Source organism: Salvelinus alpinus, chromosome 18 (genome assembly GCF_045679555.1).
Source record: "Salvelinus alpinus chromosome 18, SLU_Salpinus.1, whole genome shotgun sequence".
In the NCBI taxonomy this organism is placed as follows: domain Eukaryota; kingdom Metazoa; phylum Chordata; class Actinopteri; order Salmoniformes; family Salmonidae; genus Salvelinus; species Salvelinus alpinus.
In genome coordinates, this window is record NC_092103.1 from 1,447,863 (window position 1) to 1,473,033 (window position 25,171).

The 25,171-nt window shown below is 51.1% G+C and overlaps 5 non-coding genes and 1 pseudogene across 5 annotated transcripts; all 6 read left to right on the top strand.

Annotated features, from left to right (window-relative positions):
- Window positions 1–3,300: 3,300 nt before the first annotated feature.
- On the top strand, window positions 3,301–3,478 carry LOC139544682 (U2 spliceosomal RNA; annotated as a pseudogene).
- Window positions 3,479–7,642: 4,164 nt separating this feature from the next.
- On the top strand, window positions 7,643–7,836 carry LOC139544683 (U2 spliceosomal RNA). Its single transcript, XR_011668922.1, has one exon. It is a non-coding gene; the product is annotated as a U2 spliceosomal RNA (small nuclear RNA).
- A 316-nt stretch (window positions 7,837–8,152) lies between these two features.
- LOC139544685 (U5 spliceosomal RNA) lies at window positions 8,153–8,268 on the top strand. Its single transcript, XR_011668924.1, has one exon. It is a non-coding gene; the product is annotated as a U5 spliceosomal RNA (small nuclear RNA).
- Window positions 8,269–12,764: 4,496 nt separating this feature from the next.
- LOC139544684 (U2 spliceosomal RNA) lies at window positions 12,765–12,958 on the top strand. Its single transcript, XR_011668923.1, has one exon. It is a non-coding gene; the product is annotated as a U2 spliceosomal RNA (small nuclear RNA).
- A 289-nt stretch (window positions 12,959–13,247) lies between these two features.
- LOC139544686 (U5 spliceosomal RNA) lies at window positions 13,248–13,364 on the top strand. The gene has a single exon (XR_011668925.1). It is a non-coding gene; the product is annotated as a U5 spliceosomal RNA (small nuclear RNA).
- A 9,657-nt stretch (window positions 13,365–23,021) lies between these two features.
- LOC139544687 (U5 spliceosomal RNA) lies at window positions 23,022–23,138 on the top strand. The gene has a single exon (XR_011668926.1). It is a non-coding gene; the product is annotated as a U5 spliceosomal RNA (small nuclear RNA).
- Window positions 23,139–25,171: the final 2,033 nt, after the last annotated feature.

A 25,171-nucleotide genomic window follows, 5' to 3' on the forward strand; every position in this document is an offset into this window, starting at 1 on the left:
GTTGGGTGTTTTTATTTTTATTAATGAATATGTCTGTTAATTTGTTTAGTTTAAATGTAAGGGGTTTGAGGGACTTTGTTAAGAGGAGGGCGGTTTTTAGTTTTTTGGAAGGGGTGGGTTTTGATGTTTGTTTTTTACAGGAGGTTCACCTGAGGGATGGAGGGGACGTTGATAGGTTTAGGAGGGAGTGGGATAAGGGGGAGTCAGTTTGGGGAATAGGTGGGGTTCATTTAACGGGGGTGGGGATTTTGTTCGGGAATAGGGAAGTGAAATTAGAGGGCACTTTTGTTGTGATGCAGGGGAGGGTTTTGGGGGCAGATATCACGTTTAGGGCTAGTAGGTATAGGTTAGTGGTGGTGTATGGGCCACAGGTGGCGGCAGACAGGAGGGAGATGGTGGACTGTCTGACGCCCCTGTGTGTTACAAATAGGCACTTGGTGATAGGGGGAGATTTTAATATAGATTTAGGGGTAGGAGGGGATAGTAGTGCAGGGGCCATCACCGGGCTAATGGCTTGCCATGGTCTGGTTGATGGTGGTCTGCACACTACTCCGACAATGGCCGGTCCTACATGGCGCAACTCCAGGGGGGTTGCGCGGAGGCTCGACTATATTTTTGTATCCAGGTCTTTGGGTCAGTTGTCTGGGCGGCTGGTGCCTGTTTTCTTTTCGGATCACGACGGGGTGCTCCTGCAGGTGGGGTCGCCAGTCTGCCTCTTCGGTAGGGGGTACTGGAAGTTAGATCGGGATGTGCTGGAGGAGCAAGCTTTTGTTGACGCCTTTTTTTGTTTCTTTCGGGGGCTTGAAGGCCTCCGGTCCATGTGCGAGGGGGTGTTGGAGTGGTGGGATTTAGTCAAGGTGAGGATTAGGAATTTTATAATAGGATATTGTAAGAGGAAAAAAAGGGAGGAAAGGAGGGAGGTGGATGGTATCCAAAGGTTGCTCGAACTCGAGTACGAGGCAGGCAACCTCGGCGGGTCGATTGACTGGGAGAGATTCACAGCCCTGAAGGCGCAGCTCAGGGAGCTGCAGGAGCGGAAAGCTCGAGTTTTCCTCGAGCGAGCGCATAATGGCTTTTTAGAACATAATGAGACTTGTTCCGCTATGTTCTTTAAGTCGGTTAGGGCTAGACAGAGTAGGAAGGTAATGCATGGGGTTAGGGAAGAAAATGGCAGTATAGTTAGAAAGCCGGAGGAAATGGTCAGGGTCACAACTGACCATTTCCGAGGGTTTTTTAAGGAGAGGGAAATAGAGGTAGAGCAGGGAAATGTGTTTTTAGAACACTTGTCCCGGCGATTGCCGGAGGGCATTAGAGACGTGATGGAGGCTCAGATCTCCCTAGAAGAGGTTGAGAGCGCCCTTAGGAGGATGGGAAAAGGGAAGGTGCCTGGGATGGATGGGCTGCCGGGTGAGTTTTACCTCAAGTTTTGGGGTATTCTTGGACCGGTGGTCCTCGAAGTCTTGAAGGCCATCCTTGAGACGGGGGTCCAGGGGGATCAATGGCGGTTGGTGTGCTGTCACTTCTTTATAAGAAGGGGGAAGCAACTGACCTCGGCAACTGGCGGCCGTTGACCATGCTGTGTGTGGATTATAAACTGCTAGCAAAGGTCTTAGCGGACCGTTTGCGCACAGCCCTTCCCTACGTCGTCCATGAGGATCAGACGTGCGGGGTAGAGGGACGCTCTATTAGATGGAACACTCCAGTTGATCAGGGACTCGCATCGCTTGGGTAGAAGCATAGAGGTCTGCCTTTTAATGGTAGCAGCGCTTGAGTCGAGGCGAAAGCTTTTGATTCAGCGTGAATAGACCTTATTTTCAGAGTGTTAGGTAGATTAGGTTTTGGGGAGAAGTTTATTGGATGGATCCGTACATTATATATCGGAGCGGGGTGCCGGGTAAGCGTAAACAGTGACATGGGTGATGTTTTTGACCTCTCTTCAGGGGTCAGGCAGGGGTGCCCGCTCTCGGCTCTCCTCTTCGTTCTGTACATGGAGCCTCTGGGGGCTGCCATAAGGGCAGACACAGGGGTGGAGGGCTTGTTGATCCCTGGAAGTGGCGGGCTGCGTGTTAAGATGACGCAGTACGCCGACGACACTTCCTTGCTGGTTTGCAAGGACTCGTGCCTGACAAGGTCCCTTGCCATAATTGGGGACTTCACCCGAGCGTCGGGAGCGGTTCTGAATCATGCAAAGTCTTCTGTTAAGTATTTCGGAAGATGGCGCGGTAGGATGGCGCGGATGGCATGCTCTGTCCAATCGGGGAGGGAGGTAGGGGGGTACCGCATCTCCCCCTCAAGCTGGACGCAATTTTTGTTTCTTTTTTGTTGACAGAGCTTGCTCATCCAGTGATACACCCGTCCGGTTACCTTCTGCGGGTGTACTTCTCGTATCAGGCGAGAAGCTTAATGGTGTGGTCTAACACGGGTCCTCGGGCGGAACAGCTGCCGTGGCACTTTGGCCATGCGGCCAAGTGGTTGCGTGCGCACCCCGAGGTTGAAGTCGCCCGAGTAGGTTTAGACCACAGGCACCTGTACGAGGAGGTCAGACGGGCAGGGAGTCCGGCGCCTGTAGTGGGTATCTCGGAAGTGGTCTGGGAGGGAGTGCAGGCGCGGGGTCTGGACAACAGGCTCAAGGACCTGAATTGGTTGAGCCTCCACAAGTGCTTGCCGGTGCGTTCCATTATGTACCGGCATAGTTTGGCGCGATCCCCCACCTGTCCAAGACTCTCTTGTGGCAGGGAGGAGACTGTGCGCCATGCTTTTTGGGACTGTGCCTTTGCCGGAGTAGTATGGGCTAGGGCACGGGTGTTGTTAGGAATGGTAAGAGGTGATTTTGTGTTGACCTGGGCTAGGCTAGAGAGAGGTGTAGGGAGAGCGGGGGGTACAGTTAGGGACAGGTTTCTGCTCTGGCTTATTATGAGTCTCTTTAAGCGGGGGCTGTGGGAGGCCAGGCAGAATTTGGTCAAGACAGGGAGAGATTGGGGGGTGGAAGGGATAGTGAGGAGGGTGGAAGGAGATTTGAGGGGGAGGATGAAGAGGGAGGAGAGGAAGTGGGGGCAGCATGCTGCTCGGGAGAGGTGGAAAGGGGGTTTAGGGCTGGGATTAATTTAGAGATGTAAGGGAGATTTAGAGATTAGGGACAGGGAGATAGGGAAACATATTGGTTAGGAATGAAGGGGAGGGATGATGCTCCCCTGAGGGTTTTTGTTGATTCATTTTGTAAATAGATTTAAAATAATGCCATTATTTGATTGTTATAGCTAAAATATGATTTTGTAAAAAGAATGGTATTGAATGTAATAAATTATTTTTTCAAAAAAAATAAAAATCTGTTCTTATCAGTTTAATATCTGATACGTCCCCCATCGGGGGACTACATATTAAATGGATTTTTCGAACAGGGAGTCGGAAATGGGGCTTGCTCCGTCCGCTCCACGCATCGACCCGGTATTGCAGTACCTCCGGGAACGGTGCAACACACTTCTCCCGTTGTAAAGGACAAAAAAAGACACAAAGCTATCTAAACAGCTAGCTACAGAAGAAGGAAAGGAAGAAAAAGAAGAAACACCCAAATTGAAAGTAGGGCGAAGCGCTCTTCGTGGGTTCCCCCGTTTCCCGCCATTTTACTTAAAAAAAAAAAAAAAAAAAAAAAAAAAAAAAAACGTTTAAATTTCGAGTGAGTGAGTCTGTCTGTCTGTGAGTTTTTACCCACACACAGCCCTGGAAAAGTTGGCAGAGTGGGTTCGGTGACCACCCACCCGCGAGATGCCAGCCTAGTAGTGCACAGAGTGTGTCTCGGGCCCCGACCTCTGACTTCCATACGACTCTGGTTTCTCTTCATTACGCACTTGGGTCTGGGGAGCAGGTCCATGGGCCCTGTTTGGTTCCTGCGATTCCTGGGACAGGCACCTCGGAGATGGACACCAATCCTGAGCAGGCTTCATTGGACGGTGCACAGGTACGGTCCAGGGGAGACCACTCTTCCAGTCCTGGGGAAGCATCGCAGGTCAGTGGACAGGTATCAACCTGTGTGGAATTTTCCAGCCCTGAACGCTCTTTCGTGGCGCCAGGCACGCCGAACAGTGACAATTACCTGGAAGGGGTGAGTGACTTCGGGATGGGGGAGGCTCCTATCTGACAGACTGTAGGTATGGGTGATCTCTTTTAGTTATTTCTTCTTTTTTATGACTTTGTTTACAATAGTAACAGTGAATGTAAGGGGATTAAGGGATATGGGGAAGAGAGGAGGGGTGTTTCAGTACCTTTCCTGTATCTCCTTCCAGGTTTGTTTTTTTTACAAGAGGTTCATTTAAGGGACATGGGGGATATTTCTGTGTTTTCAAGGGGGTGGGCGAAAGGAGAGTCCAGATGGGGGATAGGGGGGGTTCACTCCTCTGGGGTGGGGATTTTGTTTTGGGGATAGGGATTTTTGTGTGGTGGGTTCTTTTTCTGTCATAGAGGGGAGGGTTTTAGTTGTTGATGTAGACTGGAGGGGGGCGAAGTTTCTTTTTATTAACATTTATGCACCTGCTGAACCTCGAGGTAGAAAATATCTTTTTCTGACTCTGCCAGATGTTTGTGTAACTAACCGAACTGTGGTTTTGGGTGGGGATTTCAATGTCTCTATCGAAGGCAATGGGGATTTTAGTCTACCCTATTTGGTTTCTGTGGTTAAAGATTTTTCTTTTAGGCACTCTTTCAGAGTCTGCGACCCCAATGGGGAGGGAATGACATGGGCAAACTCAAGGGGTTCCCGTAGTCGTATAGATAATTTTTTTTTACCTGTATCTGTGCCAATATCACAAGTCACTGTGTCTCCGGTCTGGTTTTCTGACCATTGCCAAGTCAAGGTAGTGTTCTCGGTAGACGAGGTTTTTGGAAACTAAACTCCAAAATTTTGGCGGATCTTTCTTTTAGGGAAGCTTTTATTTCCCATTATGAGATTTGGGGGGACCTCAAGCCTTTTTTTGGTTCCATAGTTGAATGGTGGGAGTGCGTAAAGCGCAATGTGCGCACACTGGCCATTTCGCATTGTGTCGCTAAGGCCCGAGCAGATAGGGAGTTTTTTCAGAAGCTTCAGCGGGAGCTGACTGTCTTGGTGTCAGCTGAGAATAAGGGTGAGGGGAGGGATGTGGAGAGGATGGAGGTTTTAAAAAGTAAGTTGGGGCTGTATTTTCAGGGGAAGGCCAGGGACTTTCTCTTTAGGTGTCAAAGAGACAAGTTCGAGTTTGGTGAGGCTAGCAGCTCATATTTTTTTAAACAGATTAAAGCCGCCCGTGCCAAAGCAGTTATTGCTCAGTTGAGAACAGAAGGGGGGGGGGGGTGGTTTCTGACCCAAAGGGGATGGTGGAAGCAGCGTCCTCTTTCTACCAAGAATCCTTCAGGGAGAAGGACATAGATGGTTCGAAAGAGCGTGTTTTTTTAGGTTTTTTAAGGAAAAAGGTTCCCCCGGAGGCAGCTTCTGATCTCGACCGCCCTTTCGAGCTTGAGGAGGTTGAGGCTGCTTTGCGGGGTTTACCAAGTAACAAGGTGCCAGGTTACGATGGGCTTCCTCGGGAGTTTTATGTTACCTTTTGGGAGATTTTGGGCAGAGATTTTCTTTCGGTAATTAAAGCGGTGTATGATTCAGGGCTCCTGGGGTCTTCAATGAGGGAGGGGGTCTTGACGCTGCTCTTCAAGAAAGGGGAAAGGGATAACCTGGGGAATTACAGGCCCATTACGCTATTGTGTGCAGATTATAAGGTGGTAGCTCGTGTCCTAGCGGGCCGCCTAAGGAAGGTTCTGCCCCATGTCATACATGAGGACCAGACCTGTGGGGTGGCGGGGAGGTCCATACATTGGAACCTGAGTTTGGTGAGAGACTGTATTGCTTGGGCCCAGGACAGAGGGGTGCATCTCATGTTGGTGGGTTTAGACATGGAAAAAGCTTTTGATAAGGTGCACCATGGGTTTCTTTTTTCAGTTTTGGAAAGGATGGGTTTTGGGGCTGGGTTCTTGAGGTGGGTGGGGATTCTATATACTGCAGTGGGAAGTAGGGTTTTAGTAAATGGGCATGTAGGGGAGGTGGTTCCTCAGCAGACTGGGGTACGTCAAGGCTGCCCTTTGTCTCCACTCCTCTTTGTATTGTACATGGCGCCTCTGGCGGGAGCTTTCCGGGCGGACGTACGTATTATGGGCCTCCGGCCCCCTGGCGGGGGCTCTTCAGAGGTCAAGATCTCACAGTATGCGGACGCCATGACTCTGTTTCTGACATCCGAGGGGAGTGTCGCCAGGGCGGTGGAGGTCCTGGGGGAGTTTGAACAGGCATCTGGGGCTAGGGTCAACCTGGGGAAATCCTCAGTTAAGTTTTTTGGACCGTGGGCTGGGAGAGAGGAAGGCCTCAGTGGCCTCCCGCTCTGCTCGGGGCCTATGAGGGTCCTGGGAGTGGATTTTGAAGTGGCAGGTAGCGAGGGCATCAACTGGGGAAAGAGGATAGCCAAAGTGCGCACCAGGGTGGGCCTGTGGAAAGCTCGTAGGCTCTCTATGAGTGGACGGGTTCTGGTTATTAAAGCAGACATTCTTCCGTCTTTGGTTTATTTGGCCTATGTTTTTCCTTTGCCTCCTCGTTACAGGAAGGAGTTAGTGCGAACCGTTTTTTCTTTTGTTTGGGGAGGCTATGAGTATGTAAAAAGGGACTGGATGGTGCAAGCAGTGGAGGAGGGAGGAAGGGGAGTTCCTGACCTCCCTCTGAAGTTGGACACTATTTTCTTTTCTTCGATATGTAAAAGTCTGGTTAACCCTTGCAACCATGGCTTCAAGGCTTTTGGTTTGTTTTGGCTATCTTTCCCTCTGCGAAGGTTGGTAGCCTGGGACAACTCCCGACCTAAGGCGGAAACCCTCCCGTCTCATTTCCAACATGCAGTGAAGTGGAGCAGAAGGCACACTGAGTGCCAGGAGGGTCTGCTCTGCCTGGACCACAGGGCTTTATACAGGACCTTGGTGGCTAAGCGGGGTCCTGTTGGTGTCTATGGGGTGGGACCGGTTATGTGGAAGGCGATTCAGCAGAAGGGTCTTTCTAACAGGTTGAAGGATTTAAATTGGTTGTGTGTACATGGGCGACTGCCAGTTAGGGAGGTCCTTTACAGGCACGGCCTGTCAAAGGTCAAGGTATGCCCAAGGGAGGGGTGTGAAGGTGAGGAGACGCTTCGTCACGCTTTTTGGGAGTGCTCCTTTGCCAGGAGGGTTTGGGGAGATTTGGGCTCTTTCTTCCAGGTACTGGGGATTCTGTCTTTAGGTGCAGTTATGTTGGGGCGGGGTTTGGGGATCAGGAGCGGGAGGGGATCCTTTTTAATTTGGCTACTGATTTCCTTGGGGAAGACGGCTCTGTGGGATTCAAGGGTGGTTTTGATTAAATCCAATGTGGACTGGGGAGTGGGTGGAGTGGTTAGTAGGGTTAGAGCTGATTTGAGGAAAAGATATGATTTCGATGTGGACAGATACGGCTTCCATGCTTCTAAGGAACGCTGGAAGTACCTTTATGAGTAAAAGGCCTGTTGCAGTGGTTGGTCCAAAGTGTATTTACTGTTGTTATTTCCATGTCTCGGTTTATTGTTAGCCGTGTCTTGAAATGTACAGTATTTTGGAAAATGTGGAATGTTTAAAATGAATGGTTTGGTTTAATTAAAAATGTAAAAATAAAAAAAAAAATCTGTTCTTATCAGTTTAATATCTGATACGTCCCCCATCGGGGGACAACATATTAAATGGATTTTTCGAACAGGGAGTCGGAAATGGGGCTTGCTCCGTCCGCTCCACGCATCGACCCGGTATTGCAGTACCTCCGGGAACGGTGCAACATTTCTCCCGTTGTCAAGGATAAAAATTAAAAAAAAGACACAAAGCTATCTAAACAGCTAGCTAGCAGCAGAAAGAAAGGAAAAAGATCCAAAGTGAAAGTAGGGCGAAGCGCTTTTCATGGGTTCCCCCGTTTCCCGCCATTTTACTTTAAAAAAATAAACCGTTGGCCAGGATAGTGAGTGAGTGAGTGAGTGTCTGTCTGTGACTTTTTACCCACACACAGCCCTCGAAAAGTTGGCAGAGTGGGTTGGGTGACCACCCGCGAGTTACCGGCCTAGAGTGCACAGTGTGTCTCGGGCCCCGACCTCTGACTTCCATACGACTCTGGTTTCTCTTCATTACGCACAAGCCTTTCGCCTTTTACTAAAGACTTCCGTGGAGAGGAACACTCACGAGTTCAACGTATATTTTTGGAAGGGCTTTGCTTCTGGCACAGCCCGCTATATCTTGTTTCAAGAGAAATTGACAGAGATGATGATGACGCCGCCGAGACTTTTTGCTCCTGCGTTTGTTTGACTTTAAAATCGGACCGGCCGGTGTATTTTTCCACTCAAAGTAGTCGCTAAGGGCAATTGAGTTCAAGCCCGACGACTGGCATATTTGCCGGGCTTTGAACAAATAGTCGTCGCACTAGGCGTAAAGAGCTAGTGACTTAAAGACGCATTGGCGACTTAAAAAAAAAACACCCGCCTGCCTGCTTGCCTGTCTGTCTGTCACCAGGGAAAGGTTGGGTGGGTGGGGAGGAGGAGCCACCTTTTGCCAAACCGCCAAAGTCTGCCGAGACCCCCGGGTGCCCGGCGGGTGCAGGGGTCCATTTGTGGGTTATCGCTTCTCGGCCTTTTGGCTCAGATCAAGCTTGGTACCGAGGTGCCCCAGAGCTCGCTGAGTCGAAAGGATGGAGATAGAAGGGCGATAAAGTGTATTTTTTGTGGGAATTTTTTTTCTTCCGTAAATCCGGTTTACACTTTTCTTTGGCTTCTGCAAGAAGAGAGCTTTTTTTGGACAAGATGACACAGAACAATACAAGCAGATCGGTTCCTGGGATTGGATTAGCGAATACCATCATGATTTGCAAGGACGGACAAGGAGGTGGAGCCATGGGGGAGAGACGTTTGGGAGGACAATCATGAAGGGGACTCTAAGGTTAGGAGTGAAGGATGTTCTATGCCTACAGGGTAATCCGATGGAGAGGGCCTATGATGTCACGTTTCACACGGAGGCCAAGCATGATGAGATGATGAAAAAGGGGAGGGAAGTTTAAGGAGCAAAACCCCTCTGCAACTATGAGGTAACAAGCCTGGTGAGAAATAACTTTAGGGTGGTGACTGTCAACATTTATAATCCTCATGTCAAGGATGAGGAGGTGAGGGCATTTCTTGGGAGGTATATGGACAAGGTATCCTCGGCCAGGCTCCTCAGGGACTCCCTGGGGTACTGGAATGGGAGGAGAGGATTCCAGGCCCTCCTCAGGGAGGACCCAAAGGGGCAGGGTGGTTACCTCCATCCTCCTGCAATGTTCTCCCTGGGGGCTGACAGGGGGACGTTGTTTTACGCACGTCAGCCCCCATTTTGCAGGCGATGTATGGCCTATGGCCACATCCTCGCCTCGTGCAGCACAAGAAAGTGCAGATTTTGTGGATCTACAGAGCACGAGGCGAAGGATTGTGACGAGCCTAAGGCGTGCCATGGGTGTGGCTCGTCAGCACACCTGTGGCGGGAGTGCCCGGCTCGTCAGGGTTCATACGCGTCTGCAGCTGGGGGGGAGCAAGAGCGGGGGATGGGGGAAGAAGAGGGGAAGGAAGGCCGTCCCATTACCCAAGCACGGGGCCCGAGGGGAAGGCCGCAAGGAAGGAGGAGAAAGGAGCGGCAGCAGGAGGAGAGGCGGAAACGGAAGGCACGGGAGTAGGAGAAAGGAGGGAAAAGTGGCGGAAGAAGGCAAGAGAGTGGAGGACCATGAGAGAAAAGCAAGCGAAGGAGGTGTGGAGGAGAAGGTGGAAGGGCCAGTGTAAGGGGGAGGGAGTGGGGGAAAGTGCTCTGGTGGAAGAGATGAGGGGTATGGTGGAGGACTGGCGGGGAGGGAGGGTGGTATATCTCCCCTGCCGCCATCGCCAAAGAAAAGAGGGAAGAGGAAGGTGCGAGTGGTCGACAGTGAGACGGAGGGGGTGGCCAAGAGACCGATGGCGGAGGAAGAAACCTCTGGGTAGCCGCTGGTTTCCCCAGGCCCTCAACTACTGGTGTGTGGGGAACCACCTAACAAGGCCCAGGACTGGGTAGAGGAGGAGGTGGGGGGGTTTTCGTTTGGGGACTCAGCCTCCCCGATTCTCTTCCAAACCAGCTACAGCGCTGGGGAGGGGGAGGAGGGGGTTTTTTAAGGAGAGGGTAATAGATGTAGAGCAGGGAAGTATGTTTTTAGAAAACTTGTTCCGGCGATTGCCGGAGGGTATTAGAGACGTGATGGAGGCTCAGGTCTCCCTAGAAGAGGTTGAGAGCGCCCTTAGGAGGATGGGAAAAGGGAAGGTGCCTGGGATGGATGGGCTGCCGGCTGAGTTTTGGGGTATACTTGGACCGGTGGTCCTCAAAGTCTTGAAGGCCATCCTTGAGACGGGGGTCCCGGGGGGATCAATGGCGGTTGGTGTGCTGTCACTTCTTTATAAGAAGGGGGAAGCAACTGACCTCGGCAACTGGCGGCCGTTGACCATGTTGTGTGTAGATTATAAGCTGCTAGCAAAGGTCTTAGCGGACCGTTTGCGCACAGCCCTTCCCTACGTTGTCCATGAGGATCAGACGTGCGGGGTAGAGGGATGCTCTGTTAGATGGAACCTACAGTTGATCAGGGACTCCATCGCTTGGGTAGAAGATATAGGTCTGCCATTAATGGTAGCAGCGCTTGATCAGGCGAAAGCCTTTGATAGCGTGAATAGATCCTTTCTTATCAGAGTGTTAGGTAGATTAGGATTTGGGGAGAAGTTTATAGGATGGATCCGTACATTATATGTCGGAGCGGGGTGCCGGGTAAGCGTAAACAGTCACATGGGTGATGTTTTTGACCACTCTTCAGGGGTCAGGCAGGGGTGCCCGCTCTCGGCTCTCCTCTTCGTTCTGTACATGGAGCCTCTGGGGGCTGCCATAAGGGCAGACACAGGGGTGGAGGGCTTGTTGATCCCTGGAAGTGGCGGGCTGCGTGTTAAGATGACGCAGTATGCCGACGACACTTCCTTGCAAGGACTCGTGCCTGACAAGGTCCCTTGCCATTATTGGGGACTTCACCCGAGCGTCGGGAGCGGTTCTTAACCACGAAAAGTCTAACGATAAGTTTTTTGGAAGATGGCGTGGTAGAACGGATGTGCCCGGGGGATTATCTCTCTGTAACGGGGCCCTAAAGATTCTCGGGGTTCACTTTGAGACCTCCGGCTCAGCAACGCTGAACTGGAACATGGGCATCGCAGTGGTACAGAGGAAGCTAGCGATGTGGAGGGCTAGGTCGTGTGTCTTTTATAGGCAAGGTCCTGGTGGCTCAAGGTGGACGTGATTGCCGTCTCTTTTGTATTTGGCGTACGTCTACCCATTGCCGGCTTGTCTGAGGAGGCCTCTAGTGAGGCTTGTGTTTCAGTTCATGTGGGGTGGCAGGTACGAGTGGGTCGCCAGGGCACGCATGCTCTGTCCCATCGGGGAGGGAGGTAGGGGGTTACCACATTTCCCCCTCAAGCTGGATTCAATTTTTGTTTCTTTCTTGTTGACAGAGCTTGCTCATCCGGTAATTCACCCGTCCGGTTACCTCCTGCGGGTGTTCTTCTCATACCAGGCGAGAAGCGTAATGGTGTGGTCTAACACGGGTCCTCGGGCGGAGCAGCTGCCATGGCACTTTGGTCATGCGGCCAAGTGGTTGCGTGCGCACCCCGAGGTTGAAGTTGCCCGAGTAGGTTTAGACCACAGGCACCTGTTCGAGGAGGACAGACAGGCAGGGAGTCCGGCTCCTGTGGTGGGCATCCCGGCGGGGGTGCAGGCACAGGGCCTGGACAACAGGCTCAAGGACCTGAATTGGTTGAGCCTCCACAAGTGCTTGCCGGTACGTTCCATTATGTACCGGCATAGCTTGGCGCGATCCCCCACCTGTCCAAGATCCTCTTGTGGCAGGGAGGAGACTGTGCGCCATGCCTTTTGGGACTGTGCCTGTGCCGGAGTAGTATGGGCTAGGGCACAGGTGTTGTTAGGAATGGTAAGAGGGGATTTTGTGTTGACTTGGGCTAGGTTAGAGAGAGGTGTAGGGAGAGCGAGGGGTACAGATAGGGACAGGTTTCTGCTCTGGCTTCTCATGAGTCTCTTTAAGCGGGGGCTGTGGGAAGCCAGGCAGAACTTGGTCAAGACAGGGAAAGATTGGGGGGTGGAAGGGATAGTGAGAAGGGTGGAAGGAGAATTGAGGGGGAGGATGAAGAGGGAGGAGTTGAAGTGGGGGCAGCATGCTGCCCGGGAGAGGTGGAAGGGGGGATTAGGGCTGGGATTGATTTAGATAGTTTAAGGGGATAGATTAGGGACGGGGAGAAAGGGAAAGGTATTGGTTAGGAATGACTGGGAGGGATGATGCTCCCCTGAGGATTTTTGTTCGTTGATTGATTTTGTAAATAGATTTCAAAATAATGCCATTATTTGATTTTGATTGCTAAAATATGATTTTGTAAAAATGAATGGTATTGAACGTAATAAATTATTTTTTCTTTTAAAAAAAACGTCTGGTGACCGACGGGGGAGCGTCAGGAGTGGAGATGGCGTCCCCGTCGGTCGGGATAGAGAAGGGGAGTATAGGGTGAGTTTCTTTGTTTCGTTTGGTGTGTGTATGGGTATTTTGTGGGTGGGGAGGGAAGATGCTCCCATGATTACTGTTTAATAGTTTTGAAATTACCATTTGTTATGTAATTGATTTGAAGTATTGAAGGTTTGCTTGTGCAATGATGGTAATAAAGACATTTATAAAAAATCTGTTCCTATCAGTTTAATATCTGATACGTCCCCCATCGGGGGACTACATATTAAATGGATTTTTCGAACAGGGAGTCGGAAATGGGGCTTGCTCCGTCCGCTCCACGCATCGACCCGGTATTGCATTACTTCCGGGAACGGTGCAACACATTTCTCCCATTGTCAAGGAAAAAAGACACAAAGGTTTCTAAACAGCTAGCTAGCAGCAGAAAGAAAGGAAAAAGAAGAAACATCCAAAGTGAAAGTAGGGCGAAGCGCTTTTCGTGGGTTCCCCCGTTTCCCGCCATTTTACTTGTGAATGTGTCTGTGTGTGTCTGTCTGACTTTTTACCCACACACAGCCCTCGAAAAGTTGGCAGAGTGGGTTGGGTGACCACCCGCGAGATCCCGGCCCGGCCTAGAGTGCACAGAGTGTCTCGGGCCCGACCTCTGACTTCCATACGACTCTGGTTTCTCTTCATTACGCACAAGCCTTTCGCCTTTTACTAAAGACTTCCGTGGAGAGGAACACTCACGAGTTCAACGTATTTTTGGAAGGGCTTTGCTTCTGGCAGAGCCCGGTATATCTTGTTTCAAGAGAAAGTGACAGATGATGACGCCGCCGCAGAGACTTTTTGCTCATGCGTTTGACTTTGTGTTTGAATCGGACCGGTGTATTTTTCCACTCAAAGTAGTCGCTAAGGGCAATTGAGTTCAAGCCCGACGACTGGCGTATTTGCCGGGCTTTGAACAAATAGTCGTCGCACTAGGCGTAAAGAGCTAGTGACTTAAAGACGCATTGGCGACTTCTTAAAAAAAACACCCGCCTGTCTGTCGCCAGGGAAAGGTTGGGTGGGTGGGTGGGGAGGAGGAGCCACCTTTTGCCAAACCGCCAAAGTCTGCCGAGACCCCCGGGTGCCCGGCGGGTGCAGGGGCCCATTTGTGGGTTATCGCTTCTCGGCCTTTTGGCTAAGATCAAGTGTGGTCACGTTGACAGTGCTGCACTTGATTGGAGAAGCAATCGCAGGCCGGAGGGCGCGCGGGAAATTGTTTTATTTATTTTTATTAAAATCATTATTTTTGTCATTTTTGTTGTTTTGTCTCACCATTGTCGGTTCTTTGTCCTGGGTTAGGTGGTGGACTACAGGTGCACCATCACCTGTAGGGGGAGTTTAAAGGCCCTCTGGTCTTTTTCTTTATTATTTAATTTCATTTTAGTTTTTCTCCCTTGTTTGTTCTGTTCTGCATCTCTCCTCCCCCTTGTATCCTACCCTCCCCCCCCTTAGCTCTTTCTACTGTTTTGAGTTTTGTGTTGCCTGCTAGCAGGAGTGGCTTCCTGGCTTGTTGGCCTGCTAGCTCTAGCTTGGCTTGGCCTGCTAACCTCCTGGCCCTTTAGGCGTGGCAGGCATTGTTTGTTTGTCTGACTGTCTTTTCCTTGTTCCCCTTGTCCCTATCCACCTTGTACCCTTAGTTTACCCCCTAAATTGCCTTTTGTCTCAGTTCCTTGTTGTCTTGTGTTGTCAACTGGGGGACCTTTTGCTGGCCGGCCTGCTAGCGGGTTAGCTTAGCCTGGTCTGCTGGTGAGGCTTGCTAGCTTTCTCCGCCCCCAAGTTTGGCAGGTGTTGTTGGTCAGTGTGTCCATTTTTGTTATCCATTTATTTCCCTTACCCAAATTATTTTGGTTCAGTCTTACCCCCTAGTTTGTCCCTCTTTTTTTGGTTTGCGTGCTTTGTTTGTTTGTTGAGGGGCCTCTTGGCTTGTGGGCCGGCTAGCTGGTAAGCTTAGTCTGGCCTGCTGGTGTGGCCCGCTAGCCTCCTAGCCCTTGCTCAGTGTGTGTGGTTCTTTTTTGTCTCTCCCCTTTGTGCCCTTCCCCTTTGTGGAAAAAAAATATAAAACAATCCCCTCCTTGTGTCCCTTCCCATTGTTAATAAGATTAGCTTGGTGCTGTGCTAGATAGTTTGTTGTGTGTGACGTGGTGCTGGTAGGCCCTGTTTAGCGTAGCCTAGCTGAGCCTGCTAGCTCCCTCGGTTGTTCTCCACCCCTCCCCCTTCTTCCCAACCCCCCCTCCCCCCTCCCCCTTCTTCCCAACACCCTCCCGTTTCACTGGTGTTGGGCTGTAAAGGGAGTGGGCCTCCATCATGTCAGCAGCACAGGCTGGCATGAGGAGGCACCATGCAGTGCGCCTCCTCTTAAAGGAGAAGGGAGGAAAAATAAATGGAGTTATCCCGATTGGATTTCTCCAGAAAATTCCTCCAAAAAGAACTCGGTTTTCATCCCGCGCAGGTAAACTGCATCTTAGCCCTCCCCTATGGGAAAGGCTTCGATGTCAGTTTTGCCAATGCCAGCTTCCTGAGGGAGTTCTGGGGGAAACTCCAGAACGCCCTGAACACCCAGGGGTCCCTCACAGCGATGTTTGAGGTGACCAAGCTGACGGATAATAGCATTAAAACCGTTATTGAAACCGTACATCCGGAGGACTTTGCAGTATGGCTGGGTAGGTACTGCAACGTGAAAGGTCCCCTGATCCAGGTGAAGGATCTTGATGGGATCTGGACAGGGGCCTGGAGGGTCACTGTCCAGCAAAGGGAGGACCCTGGGGGCTATGGTGGGTTGAAAGCCATCCCATCCACCATAGTCCTCGGAGAGAACAGGGGCCATGTTCACTAGGGGGCCATGGCCACCTTGCAGACGCCTGTAAAAAGGTTGTCTGCATGAAGTGCCGGGAGGTGGGCCATCGCTACGAGGAGTGCACGAACGGAAGGTCGTGCAACCTCTGTGGCGAGCGGTCCCACCTCATCCACGACTGCCCCTCCTCCTGGGCCAATAGGGTCAAGGCTGGAAGGAGGGAGGGGGCGGCCGCGGACCGGGCTTTCGAGCGCCAGAGGGTTGGAATGGCAGTTGCCGAGGTGGTGGTGGAGGAGCCGGTGGTGGTGGAGGAGGCAGTAGTGGAGCCGGTAGGGGTGGAGGTGGTGGCTGTAGTGGAGGCGCGGAAGGTGCAGTGGTGGAAGAAGTGGGAGGAGAGGACAAAACCCTCCCCACCTCAACCCCCCTGCCCCAGACCAATGTGACCCCTGAAGGAGAAAGGGCCGAGAAAGACGGCTCCGGAGAGATTTTTAGTGAGAGCTCCCCAAGTGGGTCAGACATTAATGGGTCGGTGTCGGAAAGCACCATGGAGACGGTGTCAGGAGGTACGGGAGAGTCATGAGGAACACCTCCCCCCACGAAAAAGAAATGCAGAGGAGCTCTCCGACCCCGAACAGGGTGATGAGAAAAAGGGAAAAGTGGAATGGGAGAGCTCCCAGGGGGAGGAAGAACCTATAACCTTCCCCTCCAACTCCCCCAATCAAATCTCCTTTTTAAGTCCTGTTTTAACCTCCTCTCCCTGCCACCCCCCCTTGCCCCGGAGGGAGAGAGAGAAAGTACCTGAAAATTAACCCCCTTTTAACTGTACAAATGCCTTCTTTTCTTTTAGCACTGTTTTTACTCACCCCTTTTATGGCTTTTAAAATCACCACAATAAATGTGAGGAGCGTGAAAACAGCAGTAAGAGCACAGTCGATTTTATCCTTCTTAGAAAGGTTTAACTCAGATGTGTTTTTATTACAGGACTGTGGTCTACCCTTTTTATCCTCTTACAGTAAATGGGAGAATAAGTGGCAGCACGGGCCCTCCATTTGGAGTGGTTCCAATTTTAACAAGAATGACTGTGTTGCCATTTTAATCAAGACCCCACAGGTGGTAGGCGGGTGCGCTCTTTTAGCCAATTGTACTTTTATGGGGAGGGATTTTAATGTGCTAAATGTGTATGGTTTTAATGACAAACATGACCGGTGCGCACTTTTAGAAGACCTGCAGTCCCACATGCTAGGGAGGGATCCTCTAGTGGTGGGTGGGGATTTTAATTGTGTTTTAAGTAGAGCAGACAGGAGAGGGGCAGGAGAGGATTTTAAGGTAGACAGGTTAAGTGTTTTATTGCAAGGGCTGTGCAGGGATTTTAAACTGACTGACTGTTTTAAAACCCTGCATCCAAGAGAGGAGGGCTTCACCTGGACCAGTGGTGACGGCACCAGAGCCTCTCGCATTGATTATCTGTTTACCCGGGACTGTCCCCCAACTGATGCTAGAATAACCCCTGCTTTCTTCTCAGATCACGTAATGCTGACGTGCACCCTTTCACTAACCTCGGGTGTGACTGTGGGAAGAGGGCCCTGGAAACTGAACTGCTCCCTTTTAGAAGATGATAAGAGTAGTTAGTCAGTACAGGGAGCAGTTCAGCCAGTGGCAGACGCTACAGGACTTCTTTGACACACGAGCACAGTGGTGGGAAATGGTGAAGGGAAGGACGAGGACCTTCTTTAGAGAGATAGGAAAGAAAAAAAGCAGAGAAAAAGATAGACGCATGGTGGGACTGCAAAAGCGACTGGAAAGGTATTTTAACCTATGCCAACAGGGCCTTGATTTTAACCAAGAAATTAAAGAAGTAAAGAAGGAAATGGCACTTTTAGCAGAACAGAGAAACAAGGGAGTTATTTTAAGAAGCAAGGAAAGGGAATTAGAAGAGGGGGAGAAGTGCACTAGGTACTTTTTTAAGAAAATAGTTAGTAAGGGTAGGTTAATGACTGGTATAAAAAATAAAGATGGGGTTTTAAAAACAGATACAGAGGGAATAAAAGAAGTAGTCGAGGATTTTTATGGGGAACTGTTTGGGGTAAAAGAGGACATTTTAACCTACATTGACAAGACCCTACCCAACAGACGACCTGACGAGGACAGAAATGGACAAAGGACTGACGCATTTTAAGAGGGGTAAATCACCGGGGGAGGACGGGCTCCCTTTGGAGTTTTATCTGACCTTTTGGGATGTTTTAGCCGACGAACTTCTGACTGTTTTTACTGACTTTGAACATCTTGACAGACTACCTGACAGTTTTAGAGTGGGGATTGTGACTCTTTTATATAAGAAAAACGACAGGACGGACCTGAAGAACTGGAGACCGATAACCCTTTTAAACTTTGATTGTAAACTTTTTACCAAGGTTTTAACACTCAGAATGTCTTCTGTTTTAGGGGAGGTGATCCACCCGGACCAAACCTGTGCCATTCCCGGAAGGAAGATCACGGACAGCCTGATACTGATCCGAGATGCCATCTGTTATGCGAGAGACAGAAACATGCGGCTTGTAGTCCTAAATTTAGATTTTGAAAAAGCCTTTGATCGGGTCTCGCACCAGTACCTCTTTAAGGTACTGCAAAAAATGGGTTTCCCGGACAGGTTTTAAGCTTGGGCGGGACTGCTGTACGGGGACATCACCAGCAAAATCCTTGTAAATGGGCATCTGTCAAAAGCAGTGGGAGGACACTGCAGCGTCCGTCAGGGCTGTCCGTTATCTCCTCTTCTGTTCGTGGCCTGTATTGAACCACTGGCACAGGTCTTGAGAAGGGACCAACGGATCAGTGGGGTGGGTATCCCAGGGAGTGGGGGGATGACCGCCAAGTGCGTTTTTTACATGGACGACGTCAACATTTTATGTACCGACCTTTTATCCGTCGACAGGACCCTGGACAGGACCGACTGGTACGGACGAGCCTCTGGGGCGAGACTGAACAGAGACAAGACAGAGGCCCAATTTTTCGGAACGTGGGCAGACCCAGACTTGACCAGACTACCTCTGACAGTCAAAATGACGGACATAAGGGTACTGGGGGTATAGTTTGACCGGGAGGGAGGAGGGAGCGGTAACTGGAGTGGGATCTTGGGGACAGTAAGACAGAGACTGGGTTTTTGGGGACTAAGACAGTTGACCTTTGAGGGCAAGGTTTTAATCATTAAAGCTGTGATTTTACCTGTGCTTTTATTAATCAGTGCTGTTTTTATCCCCCCTCGAAGGAGTCTTTTAGCCCTGGAGCGGATGCTTTTTTACTTCCTGTGGGGAAGCAAGTGGGAGAGGCTGAGGAGGGAGGTGGTCAAGAGGCCCAGGTCCAAGGGGGGGAAAGGCTTGCCTGACCTCTACTTGTTCCTAGGCAGCCGCTACACAGCGTTACATCTGACTCTTGCCACCTCCCCGGTCAACAACAAGACCCAGGCCCTCGCACGGTTCTGGCTGGGATCTTACCCCAGGACTCTGAGGCTGATCCCAGTCGACCTACGAGCCCCAGTCTCTTTCCTGCTCCCCACTCACTACGCCCAGCTCCAGAAATGTTTAAGACATTTTAAACTGGAAAAAGAAGCAGTCACGGTTTTACCTAAACACCGCTCTCTTCTCTCTCTTGTGCAGGATCGGGAACCAGTGTGTCCAGTACGCGGGCTTGCTATAGGCGAGCCCACAACGGTTTGGCGTAACGTGGCCCATTCTGCTCTCCTGAATCGGCATCGGGACCTGTCCTGGATGGTCGCCCACGAGATCCTCCCGGTCAGGGCCGTCATGCACTCACGGGGCATGGCGAGGACACCCGCGTGCCCCCGATCTCCTCTGGGCCCCGAAGGACGGGACGGTAGTTGATTCAGAGGAGCAGGACGAGGCGAGTTTGATAAGGACTCACCCTGCTCCTGTACAAAGGACCGAAGACCGCCTTTTAACAAAGTGACTTTTTAACATGTTTTTCATGTCTTAAAAAACATTTTACCTTTGCTAGATCATTAGTACACATTTTAAATGGCTTTTACAGATTTGATGTTTTTTACAAGAAAAGCACTTTTATTCATGGTTGTTTTCATTGGTTTTAACGTGTACTTTTTAACAAATTTAAATGTAACTTTCAAATGCTGTGTTTTGTGCTTTATTGACGTTTTTTTGTGTATAAAATGATGTGAAGAATGCTGTTTTTAAAGGAAATGTGTTAATAAAACTTTTCCAAAAGGAAGGAGGAGTGTCTGTGGGGGAGCAACTGGAGAGAAAGGACCCAGGTTCTAGTGAGAAGGAGCAGGAGAGACCATCGTCACCAACGCCCACTCCAAGTGCCAGGGCCGGGAAGGAGGTGGAATCGGGGCCGTCAGTGAAAGGAGGTGAGGGGTCAGCTGTCCAGCAGCCGGAGGAGAGGGCAGGTGGCGGATTGGAGGAGATGGGCTCATCACTTGATGGGGAGGGGCTTGGGGCCCTGGTAGAGATGGTGGAAAACCTTCCAGTGTTGGGGTTAAGGGCAGGGGAGTGGGCCTCGGACTCCGATGCCCTGCTCATGCCCGGGCAGGCTGAAAAGGAACTGTCAGTCGGGGAAGAGATACCGGAGCTGGAGCAGCACCCCAAAGTCGGCAAGAAAAAGAGGAATAATCGGAAGGATGAGGGGCAGAATGAGGTGGGAGGCTTGGGGGAGAGGGCGGGCAAGCGTCCGATGGGGGAAAAGACATTGCCGTTGAAGTGGCTCCCCAGTCCTCGCAGGACTCTTCCCTACCTTTACCCCTAGTGGAAATGGACATGACGCTTTCCACTCTCTCTGCCTCCTGGGGATGGAGGTTCGCAGGGCTGTTCAGGGAAGCAGGAAACCCCAACCCTTTCCCGGCATCATGGGCAGATGACATGGGGGACATAGAGGAAGGGGGAAACAGGGTGTCTCTAGTTGGGTGCGAGCAGAGGGCCTCAACTGAGGAAGACCTGTATTCATCAGACGAGGGGATCACTTTTGCATCCCTGTCGGAGGACATGGAGCAGGGGAGCATCGGGTGAGCCTCCTGTTTTTGTTTTAAGTAGTTCTGTTTGATGTTTTCATTATGGATAAAATTACTTTTGTTAGTTTAAATGTAAGGGGGTTGAGGGATAGGGTTAAAAGAAGGGCGGTTTTTAGTTATTTAGAGGGTGTGGGGTTTGATTTCTGTTTTTTTACAGGAGGTTCACCTAAGGGATGAGGGGGATGTTGTTAGGTTTAAGAGGGAGTGGGATAAGGGGGAATCAGTTTGGGGTATAGGGGGGTTCACTCTTACGGGGGTAGGGATATTATTTGGGAATAGGGAGGTTAAGGTTGAGGATACTTTTGTTGTTATGCAAGGGAGGGTTTTGGAGGTGGATGTCACATTAAGGGATTGTAGATATAGATTAGTTGGGGTGTACGGGCCACAGGTGGCGGCAGACAGGAGGGAGATAGTGGACACAAATAGGCAGTTGGTGATAGGGGGAGATTTTAATATAGATTTAGGGCTGGGGGGGATAGCAGTGCAGGTGCCATCACCGGGCTAATGGCTTGCCATGGTCTGGTTGATGGAGGCCTGCACACTACACTACTCCGACACTGGCTGGTCCCACTTGGCGCAACTCCCGGGGGGTTGCTCGGAGGCTTGATTATATTTTTCTATCCAGGTCTTTGGGTCAGTTGTCTGGTCGGCTGTTGCCTGTTTTCTTTTCAGATCACGACGGGGTGCTCCTGCAGGTGAGTTCTCCAGTCTGCCTCTTCGGTAGGGGGTACTGGAAATTAGATCGGGATGTGCTGGATGAGCAAGCTTTCGTTAATGCCTTTATTGATGTGTTTCGGGGGCTTGAAGGCCTCCGGTCCATGTGCGAGGGGGTGTTAGAGTGGTGGGATTTAGTCAAGGTAAGGATTAGGGTCTTTATTATAGGATATTGTAAGAGGAGAAAAAGGGAGGAAAGGAGGGAGGTGGCATCCATATCCAACGGTTGCTCGAGCTCGAGTACGAGGCAGGCAACCTCGGCGGGTCGGTCGACTGGGAGAGATCCACTGCCCTGAAGGCGCAACTCAGGGAGCTGCAGGAGCGGAAGGCTCGAGCTTTCCTGGAGCGTGCGCATAGTGGGTTTTTAGAACATAACGAGACTTGTTCCGCTATGTTCTTTAAGTCGGTTAGGGCAAAACAGAGTAGGAAAGTAATGTACGGGGTCAGGGAAGAAAATGGTAGTGTAGCTAGAGAGCCAGAGGAGATGGTCAGAGTGACCACTAACCAATTCCGAGGGTTCTTTAAGGAGAGGGAAGTAGATGTAGAGCAGGGAAGTGTGTTTTTAGAACACTTGTCCCGGCAATTGCCGGAGGACATTAGAGAAGCGATGGAGGCTCAGATCTCCCTCGAAGAGGTTGAGAGCGCTCTCAGGAGGATGGGAAAAGGGAAGGTGCCTGGGATGGATGGGCTGCCGGCAGAGTTTTACCTCAAGTTTTGGGGGATACTCGGACCGGTGGTCCTCGAAGTCTTGAAGGCCATCCGAGACGGGCGTCCCGGGGGGATCAATGGCCGTCGGTGTGCTGTCACTTCTTTACAAGAAGGGGGACGCCACAGACCTTGGCAACTGGTGGCCTTTGACCATGCTGTGCGTAGATTATAAGCTACTAGCAAAGGTTCTAGCAGACCGGTTGCGCACAGCCCTTCCCTACGTCGTCCAAGAGGATCAGACGTGCGGGGTAGAGGGACGCTCTATTAGATGGAACCTACAGTTGATCAGGGACTCCATCGCTTGGGTAGAAGATAGAGGGTTGCCTTTAATGGTAGCAGCGCTAGATCAGGCGAAAGCCTTTGATCGCGTGAATAGATCCTTTCTTTTCAGGGTGTTTGGTAGATTAGGATTTGGGGGAGAAGTTTATAGGATGGATCCGTACTTTATACGGAGTACGGATTCAGTCGGAGCGGGGTGCCGAGTAAGCGTAAACAGTAACATGGGTGATGTTTTTGACCTCTCGTCAGGGGTCAGGCAGGGGTGCCCGCTCTCGGCTCTCCTCTTCGTTCTGTACATGGAGCCTCTGGGGGCTGCCATTAGAGGGGTGGAGGGCTTGCTGATCCCTGGAAGCGGTGGTTTGCGCGTTTAAGTTCACGCAGTACGCCGACGACACTTCCTTGCAAGGACTCGTGTCTGACAAGGTCCCTTGCCATTATTGGGGACTTCACCCGAGCGTCGGGAGCGGTTCTTAACCACACTAAGTCTTCCGTCAAGTTTTTCGTAAGATGGCGTGGTAGGACGGATGTGCCCGGTGGGTTCTCTCTCTGTAACGGGGCCCTGAGGATTCTCGGGGTCCATTTTGAGACCTCCGGCTCAGCGACGCTGTACTGGAACATGGGTATCGCAGTGGTACAGAGGAAGCTAGCGATGTGGAGGGCTAGGTCGTTGTCCTTTTTAGGCAAGGTCCTGGTTCTCAAGGTGGATGTATTGCCGTCTCTTTTGTATTTGGCGTACATCTACCCATTGCCGGCTTGTCTGAGGAGGCCTCTAGTGAGGCTTGTGTTTCAGTTCATGTGAGGTGGCAGGTGCGAGTGGGTCGCCAGGGCAGGCATGCTTTGTCCCATCGGGGCGGGAGGTAGGGGGGTACCACATCTCCCCCTGGTTTCTCTTCATTACGCACAAGCCTTTCGCCTTTTCCTAAAGACTTCCGTGGAGAGTTATACTCACGAGTTCAACGTATTTTTGGAAGGGCTTTGCTTCTGGCAGAGCCCGGTATATCTTGTTTCAAGAGAAATTGACAGAGATGACGCCGAGACTTTTTGCTCAGGCGTTTGTCTTCAATCGGGCCGACCGGTGGATGTATTTTTCCACTCAAAGTAGTCACTCGGGCAATTGAGTTCAAGCCCGACGACGACGACTGGCGTATTTGCCGGGCTTTAAACAAATAGTCGTCGCACTAGGCGTAAAGAGCTAGTGACCTAAAGATGCATTGGCGACTTAAAAAAAAACACCTGCCTGTCACCAGGGAAATGTTGGGTGGGGAGGAGCCAACTTTTGCCAAACCGCTGAGGTCCGCCGAGACCCCCGGGTGCAGGGGGTCTTATCGCTTCTCGGCCTTTTGGCTCAGATCAAGTTCGGTACTGCGGTGCCTCAAAGCTCGCTGAGTTAAAAGCCAATGGCCGGAGGGCGTAAGAGGTAGATCACGTTAATTTTTTTCCAGAAAGAAACGTGGATTTACAGCTGTTTTCATGAGGAGATGGCCAACAACAGCAGCACTGGGTCGATACCTAGGACTGGACTGAAGAACACTATTCGGTTTGCCTGGAAGAAGGAAGAAGAAGTACGAATGCCAAGAGATACATTTGGGAGAACCGTGCTGATGGGGGCCCTGAAACTTAGAATCCCAGAGGTGATGTTTCTCCAGGGCAACTCTATGGAGGAGGCATACGACGTGACTCTTCACACAGAAGATGTGGTGATGGACAGAGCAAAAGCGGCAGCTGGGGAGAGGCCTTTGTCATTCTTTGACATAACGTGCTTGGCAAAGACGAACTTTAGGATGATCAATGTACATATGTACAATCCGCATGTGGCGGACATTGCGGTAGGAGCGTTCCTGGGCCAGTATTGTGATGTAACGTCGGGGGCAAGGTACATGAAGGACTCGTTGGGGTTCTGGAATGGCCGCCGCCAGTTCCAGGTACTGCTGAGGCCAGATAAGAGGTTGACGGCTTCCTCCATCCCCCGGCGGTCTTTTCACTGTGCTCAGACAGGGGGATGCTCTTCTACACCCGTCAACCCCCTTTTTGCAAGAAGTGTAGGGAGTATGGGCACGTCACGGCTGCCTGCAGTGCGGGGAAATGCCGATTTTGCAAATCGGGGGAGCATGAGACAAAGGACTGTAGGGAGCCGAAGGAGTGCCACGGGTGTGGTAGTAGGCTGCACCTGTTCCGGGACTGCCCGTCCCGTCGGCAGTCGTATGCCGAGGCGGTGGCAGGGAGGAAGGACCCTGGGGCTAGGGAGGAGTGCCCAGAGAGGAAAGAGCAGGAGAGACCATTGGCGCCAGCGGAAGGAAGGAGTCCACTATCTAGCAGCCGGAGGTGGAGGAGGTTTGGGGCAGAACGGAGGAGCTGGGGTCTTCAATGGATGAGGTGGAGGGGCTCGGGACCCTAGTAGAGATGGTGGAGAATCTGCCGGTCTTGGGATCAAGGGCAGGGAGGAGACCTCTACCTCCATTATGTCGCTCCCGCCCGGGCAGGATGGGGAGGAGCTGACAGGTGAGGGGGCAATCATAGAGCTGAGGCCAGACCCCTATGAAGGAAAGAAGAGAAGGGTGAAGCGGAAGGGGGAGCGGCAGAGTGAGGTGGGGGGCGGGCAAGCGAGCGATGGGGGTAAAAGACAGTGCCGCTGAGGTGGCCCACCTGTATTTGAACGACTCATCTGTCCCTGTGCCCCTAGAGGATATTGACAGTACGATCTCCACTCTGTCTATGCCCTATTCCAGGGAGGCTTGTATACGTAGATGGCAGGCTAAACAACAAGCTGCGCCTAGTAAACATGTACGCTCCTGCATTAAAAGGAGAAAGGTTAGATTTCTTTAAGCATTAACCCAATGTTCTGTGCACAAACCGCATAGTGATGGGGGGGGATTTCAACACATACTTAGAAGGGGAATATGATTTTACTGCACATTATTTAAAACATGTTTTGGGTGACTACAACTTGGCAGACATATATAGAAGACATAATAATAAAAGGTATAGGGCATACATGGAGAAACTCAAGAGCAAGCAAAAGATTAGA